The 21,834-nt window shown below is 46.4% G+C and overlaps 2 protein-coding genes across 4 annotated transcripts in view; one reads left to right on the plus strand and one right to left on the minus strand.

Annotated features, from left to right (window-relative positions):
- LOC126464854 (uncharacterized protein K02A2.6-like) overlaps positions 1-21,834 on the minus strand; it is a 394,353-nt gene that overhangs the window by 187,170 nt on the left and 185,349 nt on the right. The gene's annotated exons all lie outside the window — the stretch shown is intronic.
- LOC126464895 (putative ammonium transporter 1) overlaps positions 20,471-21,834 on the plus strand; it is a 394,112-nt gene continuing 392,748 nt past the window's right edge. The window contains exon 1 of the mRNA XM_050096267.1: positions 20,471-20,602. The gene's annotated coding sequence lies outside the window, so the exon portion shown is untranslated. The remainder of the gene's footprint in view (positions 20,603-21,834) is intronic.

Raw genomic sequence — 21,834 nt, forward strand, 5'->3', positions numbered from 1 at the left:
AAACACTGGACTCTCATTCGGGTGGACGACAGTTCAATCCCGCGTCCGGCCATCCCGATTTAGGTTTTCCGTGATTTCCCTAAATCGGTCCAGGCAAATGCCGGGATGATTCCTTTCAAAGGACACGACCGACTTCCTTCCCCGTCCTTCCCTAATCCGATGAGACCGATTACCTCACTGTCTGGTCCCCTTCCCCCACCCCCACCCCCCCAAAAAATAGTATAGTAATCAAATTTTATTCATGTTGATTAAACGGGTTTCTGCCGGTTATTCGCGTCTATCCTGCACGATATTTCAACTGCGTGACTCGAAGTCTTCTACAGGTGCTGTCAGTATCGGACAGCACCTGAAGAAGACTGCGAGTCACGCAGTTGAAATATCCTGCAGGAAAGACGCGAATAAACGGCAGAAACCCGATTAATCAGCATGATAGCGCCTCGCCGGGAAAGCCTGAAAAATTATATTTTATTCAGTTAGACTTGGTAATACACGATCCAGTGACATTAATATGAACACCACCTATTTTCTAGGTCAACTTGCAAAAACCATAACCATTCACAGACGCCAGGTGGGAACACCATCAGTCGAGGATACATAAAGTCTGTCAGGCGGACGTGGAAAATAGTGCAGTCGTTGTAGCACTGCGGAAATGGAGAAATTTATCTGACATCCAAAAGGATTTCGGGCCAAAGTTGGAAGCATTTCCGGAACGGCTAAGTCTGTAAGCTGTTTGATGTCGCTGTCGTTAATCTATACTGTGCATGTCAAATGGTGCTATCCAGAAACGACGCTGAGGCAACTGCGACGCACCACAGGCCATAGACGACAGGGTGAATGACGATTGCAGAAATATAAGAAATGTATCTGGGCGAATAGACGTGCAACTGGTGAGCAACAGACCGCCCTAATGAACCAAGGGCCTACCAACAGTGTCTCCTCAACGACAGTTCAGCGAACGTTTCTGCGTATGAGCCGCAGTAGCAGGTGGTTGGTTCATGCGTCCATTCCAACAGCTATTCATCGCCGATATAAGCTGGAATTTGCGCATCAGTGCCGAAACTGAACGTCCACTGATTGGCAACAGCATTTTCAAATGAATCATATTTTATGCTCCATTAGACAGGACCATTGGCGTGTACAGCGTGAAACTTGTGAAAGCAAGCACTTTGCAACAATCCTTCGGAAGGGTCCAGGCCGAGGAAAGGAGCGTTAGGGTCTGGGGAGTGTTCTCGTGGCATTCCCTGGACGATCTCGTCGTTCTGGAAGGCACATTGGATTAACAAAGGTACGCCTCTATCCTTTGGGACCATGCCCACCCATACCTGCAGTTTGTTTTTTCTCGGCACAATGGCATCTACCAGTAGTCACAACGCACTTAGTGTACAAGCATTGTTTGAAGAGCACCAGGATGAGTTTACTGTACTGACCCATGGCCACCAAACGTCCCAGATTTTAAACCTAATCGAGAATCTATGGGGCCATCTCGATAGGGTTCATCACGCCAGGGATCCTCAACCGAGAAACATAGTGCAGGTGGCCATAACACGGGAGTCGGTACCTTCCACAACCTCATTAGGTTTCCTCCTGTACATCACATAGCAGTCCACACTGCAAAAGATAGTTATTCAGGCTTTTGACAGGTGGTCTCAATGAAGTGACTGTACAGTGTACATGAGTAGTGGAATAAAGCCAAAGAGAGTGCATTCTACATTGTTGCGAAATTTATTCAAGATGGCGCTTTTCCCTGGATAGTCCTACAACTTCCTCTCCATGGTGGGCAGATGTGGGAATGTCGCATTGTTGATATGACCACCCCCACGCATCACCCCTCCCAACTTCCTCTCCTCTCCCCCACCTCCCCCCCTCCCTTACCCACTTCCCTCCCCTTCCCCACTTTGGAACTGGCAGGAAAAAGACAAAGTTTGTGCTGAGCTGTTGGAGAGGACAGACGTAAGGTACTTCTTGGGAATTGTGTTCATTCACTTACATGTATATTATTCTGCTGGAAGAATTTCCTAAACTTTAGCTGTGAAGCCAAATTGACAATTATCCTACTGCTTGAAATCCAAATGAACACAACTGCTTAAAACTGGCGGGACGATAGAAAAACAATCTCGTGAAGAAATGGATCTCATGACAAAAAATATGTGGTAAATTGGAGCAATATATTGTTTATTTATTTAAACATTAAATAAATTGGTGGGAAATATGTAAATTGAAGAGATGTTGGTGTTGGACAGAGAAGAGTTTAGTAAGTGTATTACCTATAAGATAACAGCAGAGGCCTGCGTCCATAGCCTCTTACATGAGGAGTGGAAGGAGGTGATAATGGACGAACGTAGGGGGAATACTTTTCAGCAAATTATGGTGATGTAGGGGATGGAGTGAGTATGCATTTCGCAACTCGTAGAGACGACTGCCTGTGCTGGAGCTGAATGTGATATTTGAAATGACTGGTCAATCCACAACACAGAAGACGACTTCATCTTATTCCAATACCGCAGACTGAATGAATCATAGGTGCTCACCTTGAGATATGTGGCTCGACTGAGGACACTTGAAACGGGTTTTTTCACCTTCCTGATCATGTGTACTTATATGTTCGCCTTGCTGTGTGCCCTAGTCAACAACATCACTCGAAATTGGCGAGGAAATTTCCTATAGCCACTGCCGGAAGAATTGTCTCCTGCCGATCTACAAGTGTATAGTTATTTACGAAGTTGTATGCAGATACCTGGTAAGAAGGTATAGAACAACAAACTGTCACTGAAGTGTATGTAGGAAGAGCTGCCTCCTACTGATCTGCAAATGTACAGCTACTGAGGAACTTGTACACGCATGTACATGTATGATAAGAAGGAATAGAGCAACAAACTCGAGCGAAGGAAGGCCAATACAGACCACCACAATGGACAGAAAATGCTTCACTGCTATAATTACACTTCAAAAATGTCGTGAAAAAAGCACCACTTACAAACAGTGGGTGATAAATGTACCACACTCTCTGGGAATAGAGAAAACTCTTTGTAATAAAACAACTACCACAAATACCGATTCCAAAAGGCCTCACCAGGAGAGCGGGGCGGCAGCTACATGCTTGTTCACCTCATTGTCTGGATGCAGACTAAGCAGCTCAGAACCAGTCTTACCTCCTTTCCTAGCCCCTCTCCTCCCTCCCTTTCCCCCCCCCCCCTTTACACATAGGGATACAAATTTTTCGGGCCTGTTCTAACCTATCGCGTATTGCACACAAAAAGATTCATCTCCTCCAGAAAAAAAAAAAAAACTTTTTGTGTGGCTAGGGCTTCCCGTCAGGTAGACCGTTCGCCTGGTGCAGGTTTTTCGAGTTGACGCCACTTGGGCGACCTGCGCGTCGATGGGGATGAAATGATGATGATTAGGACAACACAACACCCAGTCCCTGAGCGGAGAAAATCTCCGACCCAGCCGGGAATCGAACCCGGGCCCTTAGGGTTGACAGTGTCACGCTGACCACTCAGCTACCGGGGGCGGACATCTCCTGCAGAAATCAGTCACAGGTGGACAAAATACTCAAGAACAGGACGCTTCCTGAGGCCCATTAAACGTATTTCTTGGAAAGACTAGTCCCTCCACCTATCTGTCACAGCTAGAGAACTCAACGGTCAACAGCGGCATACTTTCAAACGTTCTGGATGTGCTGGCACTGTCTGAAACTTGTCCCCGGCTATCATGTAGGAAAAACACTGAAATAATACGTCCCCCTTAAACGAGATACACATGGATCTTCATACTAGGTATCTCACTGTGCCGATCCGTCTGCTCTGCCAGCAATGCTCGCACTCGCTACTCTCCACTACCGCATGTCATGATAACCCGTCATCACTCGCTTTTATTCTACTTCTTCAGGTAAACAGTTCGAAGGCTGTTTGGTAGAGGTGGTTTGAGAGATTCCACTGTACCCAATAACAGCTGCTGTACAGGCAGTGGAGGAATAGACTGTGGCGGTAACTGTTGCCATTCTTAACAGCTCAGCTGCTGTAATGACAGCTCATTTTTTTTTTAAGTGACTGAATAAACATGAACATTCATCTTCTGCACCATCGTGTGTGATTCCTTTGTTTACTGCAACGATTGTACTGATAGACTTCGCCTAACATCGTGTAAATGGTGTAATATTACTCTTATACCGCGATGGAAACAGTACAAACAAAAAATCTCAGGCTAAATAAGCGTAAACTCACTCTCGTGGTATGATCTTATGCTTGCTACAATGAATACTGAACCGTGAACATTGAATCTTGCGTTGAATATACTACAAAATAAGCACTTAACACCAAGTTTCACACTGTGTGATGAGTAGAAGACTCCGCCTATAAAGTAATGCTGGTAGGAGCAAACAACAAGATGATAACCAACAATCAGATAACTCTCTGGGATGGATAGACGTGTTTTTATTGTGAGTGGTACCAGTTCGTCTTAGAAGCAGAGAGACGTAATCCTCTTAAAATAGAGCAACTATTCAAGAAAAAGAAAAAAGACGCAGCAGCAACGATTATGTTGCGCTACGAGTGCATCGCAGCCTTGTTTCTACAGAAGACGAAACACTGTAATAACATAACACAACTATCCAAAAAAAAAAATCTTCCACCAGAACAGTGCATCTACCTTCACCTAGGTGTGTGGATAGAGAATGAGCAGCTTAGAAGCAGTCTTACCTCCCCTGCTATCTCTGCTCCTCTCTTCCTCTCCTCAGCCCATAGGCGGCGATCCTGATTTTCCAGGTCTGTTCTAACCTGTCGCTTATGGTGCACAAAGAGGAAAATTCACTACAGGCGCTCTGCTTTGGTCATGTTGGGCTGGCAATGATATACTGTCCACAACTGGACTCTCTCGTACATAGTGGTTCTGCTTTCCCAGGACAATTATAACCTCTCGCTGATGGTACATAAGCGATCCACTTGTTGGTAATGCTGTGCTTTGGTTGGTGTTAGGCTGACAATGACATACCTAGTGTTTCAGGTATGCAGAGATCAAACACTAGCGTCCGCAGCTCGCGGTCTAGTGGCTAGCATTGCTGCCATGCATCATGGGGTCCCGGGTTCGATCCCTGGCCGGGTTGGGAATTTTCTTTGCCCAGAGACTGGGTGTTTGTGTTGTCCTTATCATTTCATCATCATCATCATTCGTGATAGTGGCTAGATTGGACGGCGCAAAAAATTCGAGTGTAAAAAAAAAAAAAAAATGGGAGTTTGTACGGCCGCTGATGACCGCGCAGTTGAGCGCCCACAAACCAAACATCATCATCGTGGAACACTAGCGAAACACTTGACTACTTGTCACGGACAACTCACCGGAAGAACAGCATTCTACGGGCCTCGGCAGCTTCTCACGGTGGAAAGAGCCAGCTCCAGGGCTCCACTCTCCAGAGGAGTGGACGCCATGTCCAGCAGCCGTTCAGGTCCCTGTGGGCGGTCGCTATTCAATACTCTGGCACTGACCACCCCCGCCACCGACTGATACTTCCAACAGCCCCTGTAGACTGCACGCTCTCCTAGCCTCCTAGCCGGCCGGGGTGGCCGAGCGTTTCTAGGCGCTACAGTCTGGAACCGCGCAACCGCTACGGTCGCAGGTTCGAATCCGCCTCGGGCATGGATGTGTGTGATGTCCTTAGGTTAGTTAGGTTTAAGTAGTTTAAGTTCCATAGTGCTCAGAGCCATTTGAACCAACCTAGCCTCCGAACACTCAAAATTAGTGTCTGTCGAATTCTTGTAAATAAACTGTCATGCACGCAGGTATTACATACATTTCAGATGCACAAATATCAATACAGAACAGCGGCTTTCACGCTAGGTATCTATTCACATGTCAGAAAAAAAATACAGACATTTTTACACCCGACAGCATGCTGCAATTCGCAAGCCCTCCCTCCTCCTTATTTCGTAACACCCAACTGAATAAAAATACAAACTTGGTCTACGATACAGTTGTCGATGACAGATGAACAAATTGCCGAGGTCGGATCTCTATAAAAGGACATCTGATAAATATTTTAACCTATCATACACCTCTCGTACACGTCTACCGTGTGTAAAATCGATAACATACCCTAAATGTATCGAAAACTTCCACTCCTTTGGTGTGAAGACTACCGATGGCCGCAGAAAGCACTCGTTATTTTGGAACATTCGTCTGAGGAAAACTGAGAACTTCAGTCTCCGAAAACGTTCAATCTGCCGAAACAACTGTGTTATAAGCTGTAGTGTGACGGAAAATTTAAGTGGGACACTTGTACCAAACGTCAACTTCCCGCTTGCAAGCGACCAGCTATTATGAAAAACTCACACATTTGTGATTATAACAAAGAAGTGATTGTTGAGAGGCGTCCCCCGAGCTGATCTCACCGTGAGGCGTTATACAGATCGTGCATTATGCTCACTCGGAATTCTACAAAGAATCCCACTAATATGATTCCTGTACGCAGTATCTGACTTTCGATCCCTTGCTCATGTCGAAAAATCAGGCCAAGTCAGTATGCACAACGCACATACCCGTAATAAGAATCAATTTAATAAAAACACAAAAACAATCCACCAAAAGAGTGACTGGGTTGAGGAGACTGGCGGGTAATTTTAACTGAAAACCAGAATTAATTTTTATTAATACTACGTTTTTAGAATAACATCTCAATATGCACGATGAGGTGAAGCCTCCTGATTAATTATGGCCCAGTGTGCATGTGGATAAAAATGACAAGTAACACAAAAGTACCAATTTTTTTCAGTTTTCAATATGGATTGGCACCTCTGCTATCACTGACAGAGCGCATGAGATCTAGTAGATTTGTCTATCAACATGAAGGTAATTGACATACAGTAGAAAACTACACTTTGAGCACGCACTGTAAAGTATCGCCCACGACTAGCCATTCTGTACCTATCTCGGCAAGAGCGATTTGAATATGGCCGGAGTTGATGGTATTTACCCTGTGATGTTCTCTGCAACGTCGAAACCACAGCAGGTGGCCCGTCGTGGTGTCGAGATGTGGATCAGCGTCTTGTTACAGCCTTGGTGGCTTTCTGCTGGGTTTCGGGGCATGTCGGCATTGCTGGGAATGGAAGGGCAGATCTCGCAGCCAAGGAGGCGTGTCTCGCCCCACTAGTATCTCAGTGTGCTATCCCCTTGCACGCACTCACCTCGCTATTGAGCTCATGCGTCGGTGTGAGGATGAGTGGCTGGAAGTGACTGACAATAAGCTCCGTCTAGTCAAGCCCACAACGCGTGTGTGGTGTACTTCCTATCAGCCCCGTCGACGGGACGAGGTTCTTCTCACTCGGCTTCGGGTAGGCCACAGCCCTATGACGCATGGCTTCCTGCTCCGGCGGGAGGACCCTCCAATGTGTGGTGCTTGTGGCGTTTGGGTCACTGTGCGCCACGTTTTATTGGATTGTGTTTTATTTTCTGACCAGCGGGCCGCGGCTGACTTGCCAGCGGACCTGCCATCTCTTTTAGGCAACACTCAGACGAATGTGGTTAAAGTTTTAAAGTTCTGTGCCATGTCAAATGTTTTTACAAAGATTTTAGGGAGAGGATCTTAATTTGCTCACTGTGGGACAAGCTCGCCCATATTTTATGTAAGTGGCCAGCCAATGACAATTTCCTGTGGCATTCTTGTTGCTATGTTTTCCCTTTCCTTACGTTTTACTTTCTTATGTAGCATTTACCTTCTTTTCCTGCTTTCTTTGCGTGTGTGCTTCAGTTTTATTAGGTCTGTCCACATTCGTTCCTTTTAATGTGTGTCAGGGCGCTGATGACCTCGACGTTGAGCGCCCATAAGCCCCAACACACACACACACACACACACACACACACACACACCCCGTGACTGTCCCACGCGATCGCGTTACGTGCAAAAGTAATGTTCGGTCTGCTGGACGATATACTAAACTTCGCTATCACTCCGTCGCACGAACCGGAGCAAAAGCGACCGCTTCCCTTCTAAGCCAAAACGGGAGACCTCAATTTCTGTAGTTATCAGACAATCTTGGCGCTCTGCGCCAAGCGCCGGCCTATAATAATGATTTTCTTATGAGCTACCCAATCACCGTCACTCCTGCTCGGTGTCTGGAAGCCCAGCGGCTGTCCAGTCAGCGTTGCTTCTGGGAGGCGCCCGTTGTCTGAGGTCACTGGCCCGAGCGCCACACCGGTGCCGTTTTCAGGATTCGTGGAAGATCCCTCTGCTGCCTGACGACGGCGCCGCCATTGTCTGGTAGGGTGTCCGGTCTTGCGTAAGATCAAAGGGACACTTCTGCACAGGATGCCGACTTGGGCGGTCCTCTCTCCCCCCAACTGCTCTGCACCGATCCCCCTTGAGTGGTTTGTTTGGCTCAAATGGCTCTGAGCGCTATGGGACTCAACATCTGAGGTCATCAGTCCCCGAGAACTTAGAACTACTTAAACCTAACTAACCTAAGGACATCACACACATCCATGCCCGAGGCAGGATTCGAACCTGTGACCGTAGCGGTCACGCGGTTCCAAACTGAAGCGCCTAGAACCGTACGGCCACACCTGCCGGCTCTTGAGTGGTTTCCAGCAGAGAACTCTGCCGCGGGAAAGTTCTTGATAACACATGATTTTTACTGCAATGCAGCTTGTGCTCATTGTGTGTTTTAATAGAGCTATTATACTTGTAATTATGCGCGCAGAATCCTTAACTTGATCTCTGCATTTTGCTGGTTACCACGTCAACACTCAATTCAGAAATAAAAATGTAAACTGGCGGATAATGTGGGCTTCGCACTTGCAGTGCATGGTCCAGATAGGACGCCACTTCGCATTGCTACTATAATTTCGTGCGGGTATGTGCACAGCTTGTGAGTCAAGGTGTGTGCGGAGCAAAACAAATTCTGCAAATATAGGGTATGCGCAAAGGTCTAGCTAGTCACGAACAACAGAGCAAAACGAAAATGAATGGAGTACCAACCCGCGTATCGTGACAACTTACATATCGTAAATAACAGACACCAAATAAACACTTCACTAATTATACTACACATAAATATGTTTCAGTTGCAGTTTAAATATCAGTGTGGCAGTAGAGACGGTGACATCTCTTGTCAGTCTAGATAGACAGAACATGACTAAAACTGTTGCTAGATAGAACTGTAGTACTATTGCAGATATACAAAATGAATTGTGGAACTAGTGAAGACAGAAGAAAAATAGTTCAAAATGGCTCTAAGCACTATGGGACTTAACATCTGAGGTCATGTCCCCCAGAGAGAGAACTACTTAAACCTAACTAACCTAAGGACCTCACACACATCCATGCCCAAGGCAGGATTCGAACCTGCGACCGCAGCAGCAGCAGCGTGGTTCCGGACTGAAACGCCTAGAACCGCTCGGCCACAGTGGGCGGTAAGAGAGAAGGAAAAAGAGAAAAAGTATGTGAACATAGAACATAAACATTTGCATTCAGAAGTATGTGAGAACAATTAGTGTAAGCAGAATCTCAGCAATGAGAAACATGTATACATAATAATATATGATTGTTGGAAAAAATTTGAAATAGTCTTAATGAATATGACCAATCATTAATAGCCTGTTATAAAAATTGACAAGCCGCCCGCGGTGGCCGTGCGGTTCTAGGCACTTCAGTCCGGAACCGCGTGACTGCTACCGTCGCAGGTTCGAATCCTGCCTCGGGCATGGATGTGTGTGATGTCCTTAGGTGTGTTAGGTTTAAGTAGTTCTAAGTTATAGGGGATCGATGACCTCAGATGTTGAGTCCCATAGTACTCAGAGCCATTTGAGACAAAAACTGACAAAAAGAAAAAGTGTAATGTACATGCCTGTCAGTTAATACAAGCACTAAAAGTAGATGAAGGATAGTGGCGCTAACGTTTTTGTTATGTATTTATTCAAAGATTGGTTCCACACGACCTCAACACTTGCTTGGTGGTTCACTCGTGTGAAGTAGTGTTGATGGTCATGGTTTGTGGCAGGGCTAATGCGGGTTGTAGTGACAGAGACGGAGTGGCATGGAGCGTGAAGACACGTATCTCGTTTTGCATTGTTGTTGTAATCAGCAGCGAGTGGGTGCACTCATGGCGTGCGCAGCTCACTGGCGTTCGCCGTCTGTAGGTGCCAGGCTGTTGGCAGGAGCCGGTGGCTGGTCGGTTGAGCCACACACGCAGACACATGCCATCTGTCAGAGAGTGCGCAATGGCCTTCAGCTGTTGGCACATGGACCGTGCTGTCGAACGTCAACGTTGAGCGTGCCGAGTCCAACGTGCTGCTGAACGAGCAGAAACGATGTGACTTGTGTATTCGGTACGTGGGCCCCATTGTGGTATGCACTATCGCAACGCGCTCCAGCGGCAGTTGACGGCTGTAACTGGTTTGTAAATCACACTGTTTACGTAATGGACAGGCGTAAAATTCCCGTATTAGCTCTGGTGCAACGTACTTTTCTCTCCTGTCCGTATGCTAGTCAGGTTGTTCCGCCTGCAGTATACATAAATAAAAACTTCAATATCCATGAAAACGTTATAAGGTAAAAAGGGAAGTACCATGTGCAGTCAGTCAGGATATCGGCTTATAAAAGTTCCATTACAAATAGTGCGATTCAGATTTACAATAGTTCTCCACATCAGATAAAAACTATTTCATCATTCTCACTTTTTAGTAAAACCCAAAGGTCATTCTTATTTGGTCATTGTTACCACTCAACAGCAGAATCTCTACACGTGAATTACAAAACTTTAATGAAAAAGAGGGCAAAATCACTTACTGCAATTAGTGCAAGGTGCCCTATAGATTAAACCAAAGGAACAAACTTACCCCTCAAAAAGAGTGCCCTTATACTTACATTACATCAAGTATTGTAGTATATACGTTACTAAACTAATAAAAAAAGTATCAGAACCTATTAAAAAATGGAAGGTTAGAAGAAAAAAATATATGAGTTTAGTGTGATGTTCTAACAATACCACCACTTGCAAAGTAGGTTAGAAATCAGGTTAATAATGTTGCTCACGCAGCATATGTTCGCTTTATTAGGCAACAACAAAGTTATTGACTGTGGATGGTATCGTCAGAATGGAAATAATGAAGTCACTCTAAAAAAGTCATTAATTTTGGCACTTATCTTGAATGGATTCCCACGTAGATTTCGTCGAAGTTGTTCTGGCTCATCTTGTTGATTCTAGGGTGATTCCACTTCGACTGCTAGAAGGTCCAGATCTGTATTTTAGCAATATTTGAAGAGCTAACAAATGCGTTTTTCAGGAAATTCTTAATGATCAAACAATCCCAGATCAGAACAATGGTATGGTAGAAATAATTTTTGACTTGGTGTTCACGATCCACATTTTTATTAAACTTCTTGTAAATTCACATATACTACTTCCTAATTGTCACATCATCAAGAAAACAGTTTTGTATCAATCTTCGTATATTTAATTTCCCCTTTAACCAAACACAAGACTTAACTGTTCTTTTACAAAGCGAAATAATAACTTAACTTCCGCAAAGTGAAACAAAGACTGCACTGTGCGCATTCGCGCCAAAACGGTTACAGGTAAGTCAAAGATTATGACAGTCTCACAGAAATGAATATACACGATAACCATATCGCTGTAATATATCGATAGATCGGAGTACCTATACATTAATAAAACCAATGTGAATATTGTCACAAAAATATGTCTGTTACTTCGCAGAAAAGTAGTACGATATTACTAGTATCGAGAACTGGGGTTGGAGTGCCGTAATGTACACGTAAATAAAGAACCATTACAATGTGAACCGCCAACCCTTTACATTTACGCTATGACGCTGGAAAGTTACTCTTTTTTTTATTTGTTTTTTCTTTTTGCCATAGGAGAATACTCATTTATTTATTGACAAAAAATATATCCACATTTTCCGTGGCTTGTCTCCGAAAGAAAGAAAAATATACAAAAAACTACTCTTCTGTAACACGCACATGCAGCGTCGATTCTTCGCGGACGCCGCCGCCCCGTTTTCCTGACATGTCTTCTTATGATGTCGTGTAGGTACCGTTATCTGTTCATCTCCTTGTGTGAGTTAATCAGATTTATCTCCTGCTATGAATAATCCACCTACTGGGCGGATCGAGGGAGATGCTCCGCAAGAACTTCGAAAAGTATTGACTCCACTTAGGGCTCTTCACAATAGCACAATGACGATCGTTTAAATAGTTCCAAAAATCGACGAGTTCTATGACACCACCTCCAAATAAATACTGAATCGCGTTACCTCTAATCTACGTGACAGCATTATGTTTCGTTCTCGGGTAATAAACAGCGTCCAGATAGAGGAGAGAGCGGGAATCGACTTAAGAGGGCGACATTCGTAAAAAGAGAGCCAAAATTTGACGCACAAAGTGCCAGATCTCTCCCGCCGACCCACAATGGAGGCGGTGTTCGTCTGTTTCCTGGACGTTGTGCAGTTCACACATAAAGGCGAATCTACAAGATGGATCCTGTGATGGATCTCTCGAGTAATTTTTTCTGTACTCCGTCAAGTACCACATCGAACGTACGTCTCAATCTAGCGTTATAACGTTGACAGAGCGCCATACTACGTTCCAATGCACGGTAGAACATGACAGTTCGACGACATTGGTGACCAGTGGCGAAGTAATAGATGTCATTGCCCGTGGCAGGCGAAGGACGGAGAGAACGTCCCGTAGGTAGTTATACGCCAGATAAAACCTCCCATAGTAGGAAAAGAGCACCGGAATCTCAGTAAGCGCCACCGGAGGGTCAAGAAAATATAGTGGCAGAGCCTCCATTGGTAGTCCTTTGAGGCTGGTTGGGCATCGTAGCCGAAGTTTGAGTTGCGTACTAACGTAATGAGATACTGCTCGATCATGAATATTGACAAGGCCAAGTCCGCCCCGTTCTTTCGGAAGAGTCAGGGAGTCGTATCGAAGCTTAAATATCATTCCAGAGCTGACAAAGCTTCGAATGTCGCCATGATGCTCCGAGCTATGTGTCTAGGCATCGGTAGTGTTTGCGCTACATGCGGAATTCGTGATGCCTGAGAGATGTTAACAAATTCGTCCGTTGTTGAAGGTCCAGTGCACGAAGACGATGATTCACAAGTCCAGCATGGATGTGTTGCAAGAAGTTCCGATAATTAATGGTCGTCGTGCGTGAGATATCGTCCGTGACGTCGATACCAAGACAGCGGATTTTATCGCACAGTCTGAATCAGGCGACGCTTGCAGGTGTCATCCCTGGGCCAATATTCAAAACCATTTTTTTTCCTTTACTGTGATTTCATTCCCCTGCCCCATATGGGCAGGGGAGGGCTGTCAGGGGCACAATCCGCTGACAACTAATACGAGAATAAAATGTTACATATAAGGGAGACATAAAACAGAGTAAGGAGAGATAATGGAGGTTAAAATACACTGACATGGAGACGTTCATGGGAAGACAAATAAAAAAGTCGACATAAAGTTAAAAAATACAGTTGGCGATTCTTAAATCACAAAGAAGACATTGAAGGCACATGCACAGTTAAAAAGTCGGCCGTAGTAGAAAAACACTCCAAAATAACACACTTTAAACCCACTTGGAGCACACACGATGAAGAATAAAACTGCCAGGTGGGACCTGCCGAAGGAGAGGCTGGAGAGGATGGAAAAGGAGGGGAGAGCAAGGTACAGCAGGGGAGGTGGTGGGATGAAAAGAGTACGGGCATCAGCAGGTACACCAAGAGGCAGGAGACTGGTGGGGCAGGAGATGAAGATGGAAGACAAGGCAGGAGGGAGAGCAGAGACACTGAAGGGGAGCACAAGAGAGGGAGTAGGAGGGGAAAGTCGCTCAGGAGAAGGGAGAGGGAGGAGAGGGAGTCCTGAGGAGGAGGCAGGAGGAAGATGGGGTTACAGTTGGCACGAAGGGCAGATATCAGGGCGAAGCTCATCATCCGGGAGGGGTAGATGGCGGAAGTTGCGTTGGGAAAGGAGGCAGAGGGTGTGGAGATGGAGAGAGGGAAGGACACAACGGTAGAGGAGCGGCAACGGGCTGGGGGTGGAGAGGAAGGGAGACACCTGGGGGTGAGGGGGATCAATGTGGCGGACAATATATAGTGTGCAGATGTGTTCAAGGAAAAGGGGAATGTGGGGGAAGGGGGTGAAGTCGTAGAGGATGCGCGTGGGGGACAGAAGGTGGATGCGGAAGGCGAGGCGGAACGCATGGCGTTCGAGGATTAGGAGGGATTTATAGAGCCTGGGAGGGGCGGAAATCCAAGCTACGCTGGCGTAACAGAGGATGGTGTGGATCAAGGATTTGTAGGTGTGAAGGATGGTGGAAGGATGCAGACCCCAGGTCCGGCTGGACAGGAGCTTCAGGAGGTGGAGTCTGTTGTGAGCTTTGTGTTGCATGGTAAGGAGATGGGGAGTCCAGGTGAGGTGGCGGTCGAGGGTGAGGCCAAGGTATTTGAGGGTAGGAGTGAGGTGGATAGGACAGCCATAAAAGGTGAGGTAGAAATCATGGAGGCGGAAGGAGCAGGTGGTGTGGCCTATGATGATCACCTGGGTCTTGGAAGGGTTGATACGGAGGAACCACAGGTTGCACCAAGTGGTGAATTGGTCAAGGTGGGTTTGGAGGGTACGTTGGGACCGTTGAAGGGTAGGATAAAGGGCTAGGAAGGCGGTGTCATCAGCAAACTGGAGGAGATGAACAGGAAGGGGGAGGTTGGAGCATATCAGCAGTGTACAGGAGATAGAGGAGAGGGGAAAGGACGGAGCCTTGGGGCACGCCGGCAGAGGGATAGAAAGTATGGCAGTTGGAATTGTGGATAGTCACATAGGAGGGACGGTGGGAGAGGAAGGATGCAACGAGACAGACGAAGTTGATGGGGAGGGGATAGGTCTGGAGTTTGAAGAGGAGCCCGGGTTCTAAACCATCGATTTACGTGCATTTATACGGCTGCCTAAAGCTTCACCATAAGTGGCTAACCAATCCAAGGATCTGCGAACATCATGTTCGTCACGAAGAGACAAACCCGTGAGGCGGTGTCGCGGTCCAGACAACAAAGATTCTAATGCTAAATCGTACAGTACTGTCGATAATGGCCATCCCTGTCTAACAGAGCGGCGAATTTGCGAGGTGTTCGACAATCTACCGTTGACAAGCACTTTCGATGTTGAGCCACGTGGGAGACGGAGTACCACCCCGACGGTAACGTGACACGACGCTAGATGGCAGTCCTTTCCAGGAGAACGAAGTGTAAAAAAAGACCACAGTGTGAGTTGGGCAGCCATTCAGGGTGGATGTTACCCGACTTGAACAGCGCTCTTACGTAAAGACTGCAGTTCACCGTGGAAGGAATGCCCAACAATGCCACGAGAAGGTTCTGGAAGCGGTGGGAAATGCTGCTCTTCCGTACCGAACTACTGCTCGGTGGATAGACGCATTCACGTGTATAAACGTCGTAAGGACTGTCTCAGCATATAGAAGTCAAATTAGAAGCGAGGTAGTAAAATTAAAATTCCAATGGAAATTCCATTGTTAAATGCAAAGGAACGAGCTGATAGGTGGAAAGAGCACATTGAAAGCCTCTATGAGGGGGAAAACTTGTCTGATGACGTGATAGAAGCAGAAACAGGAGTCGATATAGAAGAGATAGGTATCCAGTATTAGAATCAATATTTAAAAGAGCTATGGAAGACGTAAGATCAAATAAGACAGAAAAGATAACATTCCACCAGAATGTCTAAAATCACTTTGGAAAGTGGCAACAAAACGACTATTCACGTTGGTGTGTAGAATATATGAATCTAGGAATATACCATCTGACTTCCTGAAAAACATCACCCACACATGAAACTTCCTGGTAGATTAAAACTGTGTGCCCGACCGAGACTCGAACTCGGGACCTTTGCCTTTCGCGGGCAAGTGCTCTACCAACTGAGCTACCGAAGCACGACTCACGCCCGGTACTCACAGCTTTACTTCTGCCAGTATCTCGCCTCCTACCTTCCAAACTTTACAGAAGCTCTCCTGCGAACCTTGCAGAACTAGCACTCCTGAAAGAAAGGATATAGCGGAGACATGGCTTAGCCACAGCCTGGGGGATGTTTCCAGAATGATAATTTCACTGCAGTGCAGTGTGCGCTGATATGAATGTAAAGCTGCGAGTACCGGGCGTGAGTCGTGCTTCGGTAGCTCAGATGGTAGAGCACTTGCCCGCGAAAGGCAAAGGTCCCGAGTTCGAGTCTCGGTCGGGCACACAGTTTTAATCTGCCAGGAAGTTTCATATCAGCGCACACTCCGCTGCAGAGTGAAAATCTCATTCTATCACCCACACAGTTCCGAAGATTGCAACAAATGACAAATGCGAGAATTAACTCACAGTCAGCTTAACAGCTCATGTATCCAAGTTGCTGACAAGAATAATATACAGAAGAATGGAAAGGAAAATTACGAATGTGTTAGATGACGATCAGTTTGGCTCTGGGCAAAGAAAATACACTTGAGAGGCAGTTCTGACGTTGCGGTTGATAATAGAAGTAAGACAAAGGAAAAATCAAGATACGTTCACAGTATTTGTCGACCTCGAAAAATCTTTCGACAGTGTAAGATGGTGCAAGATGTAAGGGGTAAGTTATAGGGAAGTGATAGCGAAGGGGTAAGTTATAGGGAAGCACGGGTAATATACAATGTGTACGAGACCCAAGAGGAAAAAATAAGAGTGGAAGACCAAGAACGAAGCTTTCGGATTAAAAAGTGTGTAAGACAGGGATGTAGACTTTTACCCCTACTGTTCACCGCATACGTCGAATAAGCAATGATGATAAAAAAAAAGAAAGATTCAGAAGTGAAATTAAAATTTCAGGTGAAAGGATATCAAACATAAGATTCGCTGATGACAGTGGAAGTGAGGAAGAATTACAGGAGCTGCTGAACGGAATGAACCTTCTGATAAGTACAGAGTATGGACTGCGAGTAAATCGAAGAGAGACGAAAGCAATGATAAGAAGGAGAAATGAGAACAGCAAGAAAATTATCATCAGGATTCTTGATCACAAAACAGATGAATTTGATGAATTCTGCTACTTAGGCAGCAAAATAACACATGGCTAACGGAGCAAGGCGGCCATCAAAGGCCCACTAGCATTGCAAAAGGGCATTCCTGGCTAAGGGAAACAAACTTAATTTGAGGAAGAAATTTCTGAGAATGTACGTTTGGAACAGAGCGTTATATGGTTGTGAAATATGGGTTCAAATGGCTCTAAGCACTATGGGACTAAACATCTGAGGTCAGCAGTCCCCTAGACTAAGGACATCACACACATCCATGCCCGAGGCAGGATTCGAACCTGCGGTAGTAGCAGCAGCGCGTTTCCGGACTGAAGCTCCTAGAACCGCTCGGCCACCGCGGCCGGCGGACTGTGGGGAAACCGGAACAGAAGACAATCAAAGCATTTGACTCGTGGCACTGCAGATGAACGGGCAACAACCATGCTGCAGTTAAGCGCTATCGGGCGTGGCCGGCACTTGGATGGGTGACCATCCAGGCCGCCATGCGCTGTTGCCATTTTTCGGGGTGCACTCAGCCTCGTGATGCCAATTCAGGAGCTACTCGACGGAGTAGTAGCGGCTTCAGTCAAAGAAAACCATCATAACGACTGGGAGAGTGGTGTACTGACCACGTGCCCTTCCTATCCGCATGCTCGTCTGAGGGTGACACGGCGGTCGGATGGTCCAGATGGGCCATTTGTGGCCTGACGATGGAGTGCATGCTACAGATGAACGCTGAAACTTTGGTGGAACTGATAAGGTAAAGAATGAGGAGATTCTTCGCAGAATCGGTGAGGAAATAAATTAAGGGGAAGCACTGAAAAGGAGAAGGGACAGGATGGTAGGACATCTATTAAGAGATCACGGAATGACTTTCATGGTACTAGAGGGAACTGCAGTGGGTAAAAACTGAAGAGGAAGACAGAAATTGGAATACATCCAGCACATAATTGAGGACGTAGGTTGCAAGTGGTACTCTGAGATGAAGAGGTTGGCACAGGAGAAGAATTCGTGGCGGGCCGCATGAGACCAGGCAAAAAACTGATGGTAAAATAAAAAAAAGTGCAGTTATCACCCCGTAAGACTCCGCTGGGGTAACCGTTAAATTACCTTTACATCATTTGATTTCCTGCAGTTAAGAACATTGTATTGAGTTCTGTTAGGCTTAGTCCAATATGATCTGGTATTCGGCAAACTCCTATTTTGTTCACTAAAAGATACTGCGGAACTGTATCGAATGCCTTCCGACAGTCAAGAAGCAGGCATCAATCTAAGAGCATTTCTTTACGAACCTCTGAATTCCACGGACGAACCGTGCTTCGCAAGACATCTGTGTACGGAATCCATTTTATAGAGACGATTTTCGTCCTTCAGAAATGCCAAAATGCGTCAGTTTCGACGTCATTTACTTCTGCCTTCACCCACAGAAGACACAGTAATTCTGGTGTCTTACCATGGAAATTTCTGCAGTTTAGTAATGTTTATACACTACTGGCAATTAAAATTGCTACACCAAGAAGAAATGCAGATGATAAACGGGTATTCATTGGACAAATATATTATACTAGAACTGACATGTGTTTATATTTTCACGCAACTTGGGTGCATAGATCCTGAGAAATCAGTATCCAGAACAACCACCTCTGGCCGTAATAACGGCCTTGATACGCCTGGGCAGAGTCAAACTGAGCTTGGATGACGTGTACAGGTACAGCTGCCCATGCAGCTTCAACACGATACCACAGTTCATCAAGAGTAGTGACTGGCGTATCGTGACGAGCCAGTTGCTCGGCCACCATTGACCACACGTTTTCAATTGGTGAGAGATCTGGAGAATGTGCTGGCCAGGGCAGCAGTCGAACATTTTCTGTATCCAGAAAGGCCTGTACAGGACTTGGCGATGACGAATACACGCTTCCAATGTGAGTTCACCGTGATGTCGCCAAACACGGATGCGACCATCACGATGCTGTAAACAGAACCTGGATTCACCCGAAAAAAATGACGTTTCGCCATTCGTGCACCCATGCTCGTCGTTGAGTACATCATCGCAGGCGCTCCTGTCTGTGATGCAGCGTCAAGGGTAACTGCACCCATGTTCTCCGAGCTGATGGGCAATGCTGCTGCAAACGTCATCGAACTGTTCGTGAAGATGGTTGTTGTCTTGCAAACGCCCTCATCTGTTGACTCAGGGATGGAGACGTGGCTGCACGATCCGTTACAGCCACGCGAATAAGATGCCCGTCATCTCGACTGCTAGTGATACGAGGCCGTTGGGATCCAGCACGGCGTTCCGAATTATCCTCCCGAACCCACCGATTCCATATTCTGCTAACAGTCATTGGATCTCGACCAACGAGAGCAGCAATGTCGCGATACGATGAACCGCAATCGCGATAGGCTACAATCCGACCTTAATCAAAGTCGGAAACACGATGGTACGCATTTCTCCTCCTTACAAATGGTTCAAATAGCTATGGGAGTCAACTTCTGAGGTCATCAGTCCCCTAGAACTTAGAACTACTTAAACCTAACTAACCCAAGGACAACACACACATCCATGCCCGAGGCAGGATTCGAACCGGCAACCGTAGCAGTCGCGCGGTTCCGGACTGAAGCGCCTAGAACCGCTCGGCCACCGCGGCCGGCCCTTACACGAGGCATCAAAACAATGTGTCACCAGGCAACGCCGGTCAACTGCTGTTTGTGTATGAGAAATGGGTTGGAAACTTTCCTCATTCCAGCAGGTTGTAGGTGTCGCCACCAGCACCAACCTTGTGTGAATGCTCTGAAAAGCTAATCATTTGCATATCACAGCATCTTCTTCCTGTCGGTTAAGTTACGTGTCTGTAGCTCGTCAACTTCGTGGTGTAGCAATTTTAATGGCCAGTAGTGTATTAATATTTTCTCATTCAGGTATGCAAGAACAAAATTTCTCATCTGAGAGTAATGTTTCTGATCTGCCTTTGGTGCCGGTAGGAATCTCATCACTGTCCCAAAGAAGGGGTTCCCGTAAGCTAAATATAAACGATTGGCAAGTGACACGTCCTCTGCCATCCTAGCAGTCGCTTCCTGCATGTGGTGCACGCCCGACCTGTTGAGGAGGCCCCACAATTCTCCACCCGATAGTAAAGGTCGAGAAATTCGAATCTGACATTGACGCAGAATCGTCTAAGCCTCTGGCTTACTCGTTCCAGTCGGCTCCAAACCAAAGGACCGCGATCGTTTTCTGGGTTCGATGCTGCAAATAGGGAGCCGTGCTCTTTAAACTGGTGTTTCCCTTTCGTGTCCTTCGACTGATATAACGTGACGAGTGGGATGGCTGAAAGCAGCGGACCGTGTGGGCGGCAGGTATGATTGCAGGAAGCGGCGGGGAGCGCACCGCGCAGCAGGTGGGGGCGAGCCGAGGCGAGCCGCACACAGCACCGGGGGTTTCCGCGCAAGGCCGCGGTTGCACCGGTCTGGGTCGCCGCCGCCTTCACAGCCACCTCGCCACAGTCCGGCGCCGGCCATCCTCAGCTCCGCGTCTGCAGACTCCTGACCGACAGACGCCGCTGCAGGTAAGCCGCCACTCACCTGTTGCCGTCTGCCGGGCGCTCGCTCTACAGGTGGCTGCTCCAGACCACCCTGCGCCTTCTGCAAATGAGTCAGCTATTCGTAGAATTCACTGAGCACATAATGACATCTTTAACCCTTTATGTGTCACTGGAGTTTTTCGTAAGAGCGTGCAGAAATGTGACAGGACATAAAGAATGCTCCATCGAACAATTTGAGGTAGGCAACCTGGGGTCGGAGAAGCCAGCTTGAGATATGGAAGTAAAGTTGTCTATCGCTTTGTGTAACATTACAGTTTTCGAGCTGATTTACACTAACATGCGTACAATTTTACACGTAGTGTGCTGATTATTTTGCTGTGACTATCTGGGCGTTGTAGACGACAATCTCATTGGGCCATATCTTCTGTCTGGCCGTCTGAATGGCCACCTCTACTTGAGGTTCGTGCAAAGAGTTCTGGCTGAGTTGCTGGAGATCGTACCCTTGGTTGTACGTGGGAGGATGTGGATACAACATGACGGCGCACCGCCTCACTTCAGTGTGGATGTCTAGAACTATATTAACGCTGTATTTCCTGGTCGCCGGATTGGAAGGGGGAACACCTGACCTGTATCTCGTTCATTGTTTCCTATGGCGATATCTAAAGTCACTTGTGTATGAGACGCCAGTGGATACGGACGTGGAATTAGGTGACAGAATCGAGATGCCTGTGATGAGATTCGAAACACACCAGGGATATTTGTCAGAGTGCGTCAGAAACTTGTTCGCTGATGCCTTGGTTGCATTGGGATTGATGGCCATCAGTTTCAACACTTTTTGTGAGATACAGTACAAATGGTACGGTCATTGTTTCAGTGATGGTGTTTGCAGTTAACTGTAACCAAGCAAAGAACTTGCAGTAGAAGAGATTTGCTTCACAGTATCGAAGATAAAAAATGGCTCGTACCTCTTAAGGTATGCATTTTCGACCCTATTTTACAGAGACTTTTTTGCATCTAGTATCGTCTACTTACAACTGTATGCGTTTACATTATTTATGATACACCCTGTATATACCACTGGTCTGCCTTTTACTTTATTTACGACAGACAATCGTATTTACTGGTATTAATACATAGTTTCTCTGACAGACACACGCAATTGGTATTCGTACTAAGAAGTCGGTAGGCTTGATACATCATCCAACAAGTGAGTAATTGTGTGAATGTTTACTGATGGTCTTCGAGGCACCCGTCTT

The sequence above is a fragment of the Schistocerca serialis genome, chromosome 1 (assembly GCF_023864345.2).
Source record: "Schistocerca serialis cubense isolate TAMUIC-IGC-003099 chromosome 1, iqSchSeri2.2, whole genome shotgun sequence".
NCBI lineage: Eukaryota > Metazoa > Arthropoda > Insecta > Orthoptera > Acrididae > Schistocerca > Schistocerca serialis.